Genomic DNA, 8,723 nt, shown 5'->3' on the forward strand with positions numbered 1-8,723 from the left:
ATACTTACTGCAGAAGTATTAACTGACTATGGGTAGGCTTCCCACCGTGGTTTTTCCCTTTACCAAGTTTTCCAAGTACAAATCTTGGTGTTATCTTTTGTGGATGGTTGGTAAATGTTTTGTGGTTTATATTTGTGCTTAACTATTATATCTACTATTCCAGTATTTAGTTTATGTATTATGGTAATAAGGTTTTAATGCTTAAAGTTCTATAATCTGTTGACAACTGATTCACCCCCCCTGTCTCAGTTGTCCACCGATTATCTGAGTTGTCTAACAAGAAGAAGTGTTATTATTTTGTTGATGAAGGTGTGACAGATGATGAGTCGGATAAGGTAAATTCAGGAGATGAATTTGTGTTCATTGCTATCAAAGAAGATGATCCTGTAACTACAGGTTCTACAAGTTGCACTAAAGAGGAGAAAGCTTTAGCTGCTAAGGTTGAGGAGAAAGATGAATGAGTAATTTATAGTGGTTTCTCTCATTATATGACAGGTGATAAGAGTAAATTTGTAAACTTTGAAAAGTATGATGGTGGTATAGTAAGATTTGGTGATAAAAAAGCTTGTGTAATCTATGGTAGAGGTTCTATTTCTCTTGATGATAAGCACAATATTGCTGATGTGTTGTATGTTGAAGGTTTAAAGCATAATATTTTGAGTGTTGGTCAGATGGTTGATAAGGGATATAACTTACAATTCAAGAATGGTAAATGTGAGATCTTGAGTATCTTTGGAATTGAGATTGCATCAAGGACACAGACTAAAGGTAATATCTTTCACTTGAATGCTGGTGGTAAAATTTGTTTGATTGCTCAAGTTGATGAAAGTTGGTTATGACATAGAAGATCATGTCATGTAAATTTTTATTGCATGGTTAAGATAAGTTCTACTCAAGCCATGAGAGATCTATCGCAGTTAATAAAGCCTTCTAATCTGATATGTAAGGAATGCCAATTAGGGAAGAAGACAAGAGTTACTTATAAGAGCAAACAATATAATTCTAATGGATTGTTAGATCTTGTGCATACTAATCTGTGTGGTCCTTCTAGAGTGAAAAGCTTGCAGGGTGACATATATTTCATGTTTTTGATTGATTATTATTCAAGAATGATGCGGGTTACCTTCTTAAGGGAGAAGTATGAAGCATTGGAGAAGTTCAAGATTTTGAAGGCTAGAGTTGAAAATGAGATTGAATTGAAGGTGAAGTGTCTGAGATCTGATAGAGGTGGAGAATTCACTTTCGGTGAGTTTAATACATATTGTGAAGGGAATGGAGTTAAGATATGATTATCTTCTCCTAGGACACCACAACATAATGGTATTGTGGAAAGAAAGAATAGAACAGTTCAAGAAGCTGCTAGAACCATGAAGATTGAAGGAAATGTTCTGCATGTGTATTGGAGAGAAGTTATGAGTATTGCAGTATACACTCTTAACTGACTAAAAGTCAAAGGTGATACTGGTAAGACTCCTTATGAGCTATGGTTTGGTCATGCCCCTACTATTAGATATTTTAAAAATTTTGGTAGTAAATTATATATCAAAAGAGATGAAGATCTTGGAAAGTTTGATGCTAGATGTGATGAAGGAATCTTTCTTGGTTATTCTACTAAAAGTAAGGCCTATAGGTGTTATAATAAAATATTGAGAAAGATAATTGAAATTACTAATGTGAAGGTTGATGAAGGTAATGTGAGACAGATCAAATCTTGTAGATATGATTCTGATGATTAGGATGCATGTTTAGATAAAGGAAAACAAGTGTAGACCCAAAGTCAAGTTCAAATTGCTCCGAAAAAGCCTGAGAATGAAGGTGGAGATTCTAATGCGGAAGAAATAGATCAAGAGCATGAAATTCAAGAAAATTCTAAAACTCCCAGGTATGTGAGGTTAAATCATTCATAAAATCAGATTATTGGTGATAAGAATAAAGGTATGATGACTAGGAGAAGACTTGTTGAAGAAATTTGTTTGATTTGTAAGATTGAACCTAAAAGTATTGATGAAGCATGTAAAGATGAAAATTGGATTAAAGCTATGGAAGAAGAATTGAATCATATTGAGAAAAATGATACATGGATTCTTGTTCCTAGACCTAAGGATAAAAATGTAATTGGAACTAAAAGGGTTTTCTGGAATTAGTTGAATGAATAAGGTGAAGTTATTCAAAATAAAGCTAAACTTGTGCATAAGGGTTATTCATAGGTGGAAGAAATTGATTAGGGATACTTTTTCTTCGACAACTAGAATTGAAGCTGTTAGATTATTTCTTGCCTATGTTGCTCACAAAGATTTCAAGGTTTATCAAATGGATGTCAAATCAGCCTTTCTTAATGGTGAGTTGGAATAAGAAGTCTACATTTGTTAGGTCTTAGAGACAACAGAAAGAGGGGGGGGGGTGAATCAGTTGTCAAATAAATTCAAACCAAAAACTACTTAACCAACCTTAATGCTTAATATCGGTAAACCAAACTTAATGTCGGTAGACATTTTATTAGTTAATTGTAGTATCGGTAAAGATTAATGCATGAAACAGAAAACAATAAAATCCACAACAAATAACACCAATATTTGTATGTGGAAACCTTGTAAGGGGAAAAACCACGGTGGGAAACCTTACCCACAATCAAATGATACTACTGCAGATAGTATGTGTATACAAATGGGGTCTGCACATGCAGAAAGGCCAAGTGCCTAGAGCTCACTGCTCAAACACAGATAGGAGTCACACTGACTACAATTGGATGGTTAAATCCAATAATGATGTAGTGCTCAAAATAGCATCTTCATATGTTGGATTCAGTACTGGTTTAGTTCTGATATGTCTTCACAGAAACCTTCCTTCAACCTTCAAATAATGTCTGCGTGTATAGCTCTACTTATATTTGCATATACCGAATTACAATCCTTCTCACATTTGCATATCGATCTTACAAATAAGATCTTACATATATATCAAAGCCTAAGACCAATTGAGTAAGTCGGCTCTACAAAAGATATTACAATAAAACAATTTACAATTAAAACAATAACCAATGCAATATTCAATTCAACATGTTAGCTTAATACATTTACAACAATATTAAATCATCTCCATAGCGTGTCGTGTTGATCTGAAATAGATAAGCCTATTGGTGCTTATCCTGGACCTATTTGTCGGTAACAACAAATATACAAACACGAATATACCAATGAACAAATCTTCAAGACATAGTGTCCAAATGATGTCTTCAACATAACCAATTATTTTCCATGTCATTCCAAGTTTCGGTGAACAATATATCCTTCTAGTGTACCAGATACCAGTGACTGTGCATAAGTCACTTGCTTGTCGGTGAACATTGCCAATTTTCCAAGTGTCAGAGTTGATAAGTGCTAATAGGTGTTGACATCAATGATAAAACCATATCAACATATCCAAAATACCAACAATATCCCCCTTTGGCATTGATGGCAACACAAGATGGAAAAATCATCAAAGTGCCAAAACAGAAATGCCAAATACCAAAAACCAACAATCTCCCAAAAGAGATCAAAACCATAAATCAAAATTTAGGTACAAAGAGTAATCAATTTCTCCCAAAATAACAATCTCTCCCCCTAGGAGTAACATGTGTTTTTCAATATCAATCTCTCCCCCTTTGACATCAAATGCCAAAGCAATATAAAAACCAAGTTCAAATACAAAATACCAACTTGTTCAGTATACCAACTACTCCCCCTGAGAAGTAGCTCACCTCATCAAAAACCGGAGTAAAAGATTTCTCTATTAGTTATGTTGGTTGATGACAAACATCAACTGTCTAAGTCTCTACCAGTGGGGGTATGACCCCAAGTTGATCTCTGAGATATTCAAAAGTCTCCTTAGGCAAAGGCTTAGTGAAAATATATGCAATCTGCTCTTTAGTATTCACATAAACCAGTTTTACTTCTTTTGCTTCAACATTCTCCTTTAGAAAATTCAGTTTGATAGAAACATGTTTAGTTTTAGAATGTAGTACTGGATTCTTAGATATATCAATTGTTGCAGTGTTATCACAATAGATAGTTATAGGTTCCTTACATTTTACCTTTATGTCCTTCAACATTTGCTTAAGACATAATACCTATGTACAGTTAGTTGTTGCTGCAACATATTCTGATTCTGTTGTTGATAAATATGTGCAACTTTGTTTCTTAATCAACCAAGAAATTAATCTGCTTCCAAGAAAAAATGCTCCGCCTGTGGTGCTTTTTCTGTCATCTACATCTCTTGCCCAATTTTCATCTATGTATGCACATAATTCAAAGTTTTCATCTCTAGGATACCATAGGCCAAGATGTTTAGTGCCTTGTAAGTACCGAAAAATCCTTTTTACTGTTGATTCATGATTTTCTTTAGGATTACTCTGAAATATTGAAACAATACATATTGCATTCATAATATCAGGTCTTGTTTGTGTCAAATACAATAAACCTCCTATCATAGATTTGTACGTAGTCGGATTGACGGGTGTAGATTCATCCCTTAGTGATAATTTGTCATTTGTAGTCATAGCTGTGCTTACTGGTTTAGAGTTTTCCATGCCAAATTTCTTTAGAAACTCCTTCAAGTACTTAGATTGACTCAAGAATATACCTTTATCAGTCTATGAAATCTGCAATCCTAAAAATAATTTTATTTCTCCAATCATAGACATTTCAAATTCTTGCTGCATTTCACTAGAAAAGTCTTTACATAATCCATCTTCTCCTCCAAATATTATATCATCAACAAAAACTTCTATAACCAAGATGTCATCATTAGTCACTTTATAGTATAAGTTGTTGTCAGCATTACCTTTAGAAAAACCCGTTGTCTTTAAAATCTGATTCACTTCAATATTCTTATAATAATATGATAACTTTGTGCAGAAGAGATATTAAAGGGAAGGAAACTCTTAGGACAACATATCACAAGGTTTGATTTAACCTTCTACACTTCAGACCTACTCAGAGTCCAGGCGGGTATACCTTTGTGAACTAAATTCACACTTTAAAAGATAAATCCATAGCAAACCAGTCCAGAAAACCAGTGGATCTAATCACCTTAAAACTTACTAAAACAAAGGAAAGAAAACTGTACTCATATTCAGTATTTGACCTATAAAACATGTAATAGACAACCTCAATCTATACCGGTGCCTTATCCAAGGTCACAGAGTCATCTAAGTTCAAACAATACTCCCACAGTCAAATATCTATACATATCCCATTAGTCGGTTTCTGTAGATCCCTATATATGCCTGACACATGTGAAAATTTATGCATACCAAAGTAAACTATGCTCATCAAGATTCAAAATATCTCACAAGGAATTTACTGGTAGAAGTGATCCTCGCATATTTAATTTCCCTTCTAAAGAGAAAACCCAGCAAACACATCTACTGAAAGTTGCCTTACAACCCCTATTCAAACAAAATAACCTTGGATTATCTAGAATGAAACAGTAAACACATGCAAACACATTTGAAGACAACACAAAGTTTTACTTGAAACCAATGGTCTATATATTGATATTCTTCTTCAAAAAAGTATTACAAGAAACCTTCAAATATTCTCCATTAAAATTTGGAAAAGCTTAGATAAATTTCTGCAGCATTTTCTTACAATTCTTTTGTGATCCTCTTTTCGCTAGTCCTGGTATCCATTTATAACAATATGGATGCACATAGCTTCAGACTTTCCTAGGAGAATTTGTTACACTCATTTCTTCTCAAGAAGAAGTTACAAAATCTTTTACAAATATGGTTACAAGTACTTTTCGACCTCCGCAGCTTCTTCTACTTGTTGTCCGGTTGCAACCTCTTCTAACTGCTCTACATCCTGGATGGCATATTTTCTCCATCCTTCTCTTTTATAAGGTCCATTCCACTTGTAAGATAATCACCACCTTTGAACAAAAATAGATGCATGAGGAGTGAATACCATCCGAAAGGCCTATCAACCTTTCCATTCTTTATTCCTATCAACCCTCCATGGATAGCATCAGTAATAAAAGAAGCATAATCAAAGGTTACTGCAAGAGAAAGATTCAAAATCTGAGCAATCATTAGCATGTAATGATTGGGCATATTTTCCTCAGCATCCTCTCCCAAAATCTGGCAAAGTGACCAATACACTCCCTTAGCCCTAAGGGTGAACAGATTCAATGAGAAGGGCTCTTTAGTGTTGGGTCCTACAACTGTCAACCCACCTATCTTCACAAAAAATTCCTTAAGAGGCCCATTTCTAAGGTGGTTCCTCTATGCACTGTATACTTGAGCTAATGATTTGAAGTTAATGGGTTCCAGAAAATTGGTAAACTCATTAAGCCCAAAAGCACTTCTAAATTCCTCATTATTTATTTCAATGAGGGCTTTCCCATTTATATCCCTAATTCTCCTTGTGACTGGATCATAATTATGTGCAATCTGAGTTAGGAGATCCATATCCATGAATACTCCTGGAACTACAAATTTTCCAGCATCTAACTCCCAGATGCTATTTTGTGGGGCTGGGGAATTTGTCATGCCAAATCCAACTTTGAACAACCCCAACCCAGACAACCCAACCTGTGGAGCTCTCAGCGAGTTGCTCTTATCATATAACCCCTCTCCTATTTTCAAACGAGGAGCTCTTGGCACTAATTCTTTCACCTTTGATGCCTGATTAGTTGACAATGTCAACTGTTCAAGAAAATCATCACAAATGGCCCTTTCCTGGTAATTAACTTTCCCTGAAAAATTCTCTCTTAGGTGCCATCTTAAAATATGCAAGCAATTTAAACTATTACCCCAACTAGTTTTTTTACAAAATCAAGACCTCAATTAACATGCACTGCTAAGGAATTACCACACAAAAGTACAAGAAAACCTATTTCAGCTTGAAGGAATCTGCTCTGCAACTGAATGATTTTGCTCTGTATTTGAAGAAAATAGCTCTGCAACTGCTCCTCTGCAATAATTCTTTGGAATGATACCTTTACTCAATCGATAGGAGATCATATATGGTACTTAGGCTCTTAACTATGACATTGATACCGCATGCTTTGGCTGTCTTTTCAGAATTGAATTCATGAGAGAATTCAAATTTTCGCTCCAACGGGTCACAACATACCTATACATCTTTTCTCTTTCACTCTTTCAATGTTTCGCAAAGCATAACCTTCAAACAATTTCGTTAAACGAAATCACACCAACCATCCGATCAAAGGAAACTTGATCGGCCTTTACATTGACTTAACAACTTTGCCTTTGCACCGGGCCCTACCTCTTTTTGCCATTTCATGGGCTTTGTCTTCCAAGCACTTTTCCTTCATGAAGCCGCACCAGGCATTAGATGGAACTTTAACTGCTCAACGTTTAACTCTTACCGAGACCATCAACTTCTTCATTAACCGCGCCTTTATCCTGACTGCTAACGGTCTTTCGCTATTTCGCATAGCTTAAATAGCTTTCAACTTCGGGCCACAAAACAACACGAAGCGTTGGATCAAATCGGAGATGACCATCCTTTAAGGTGGACCTTTATGCTTGCTTTACTTACGCCGCTTTATCATTGGTTACTGAATACCACGTGGCAGTCAACCATTAGCCTTGGAAAACTCTTCAAGTTTAGTTCAACGTCAGCCATGTGTCTTTCCCTTATAACTGTCGGTTACACCTGGGCAGGCCCTCAACTTCTTCTAAAACCACGTGTCCATGGACACGTCACCATCTAGCATTACACCTGGATGAGCCCTTTTTCCTTTCGCTATTTCATGAAGCATATCCTTCAGTTGGTTTGCAACCACGAAACAACGCAAGCCCTTGGATCAAAACGGAGTTGATCCCCTTTTAAACTTCATGCTTTATCCGTCTTCGGGGCCCAAAAACCTTTTCGCTATTTTGCAAGGCATAAAACACGAGCACTTTACCATTGCAAATTCACGTGGGCCATTGGATTATATTTGACTTGCTCAGTACTTAACAACTTAACTGAATTCGGCAAACGTGGGCCCTCTAACTCAAACTCCATCCACCTGGCATCTAGTCACCTTTTAAACTGACATGTCAACCTTTCATTTGCTGAGAGAAAACACTGGATTCCACCTCATCCTTGACACCTATATTTGCCAGGTCATTTCTTATCCCACGGCATGACTCACCTCTGGGACCCACCGTTTAATCCTTAAATCTGACTTGCTGACTATGTTGACCCTCTGCCATGTGCCATCATCTTACTCGCCATCTCGACCGACTGGACTACCTGCTTGGAGTGCCACGTTATTTCACTACTTCGCGAAAACTAACTGTCGAGCATCTTCATCCTGCAAAACAGCACGAACCGTCGGATCAAATTGGACTTGATCACCTTTTAGTCGCTTGGAAAGTCTTCATTGCAGGGTCCCACCAAACGCTTTCACCATTTCATGAAAGGTATTTCACTCACAAATTTCGGCTATGAAATAATGCCAGCTGTTAGATCTTGAATGAGATGAAGCCATTTTAAACCGGACCAAATGCGCCATTTAGAACGCATTTCCCTTTCACCATTTCATGAGTCTTAAACCACGCGCAACTTCACCTAACGAAATAGTGAAAACCATAGATACATTTGAAAGCTGTATACAACTTACTGGGCCCAACAACATTAGGAAGAAAAGGCATAAGGCCTGAATTTTTACAATTAATTCAAACAACCGCCTAGGCAAAACACATGGGGGGACACCACATACGACCC

The sequence above is a fragment of the Cryptomeria japonica genome, chromosome 5 (genome assembly GCF_030272615.1).
Source record: "Cryptomeria japonica chromosome 5, Sugi_1.0, whole genome shotgun sequence".
NCBI lineage: Eukaryota > Viridiplantae > Streptophyta > Pinopsida > Cupressales > Cupressaceae > Cryptomeria > Cryptomeria japonica.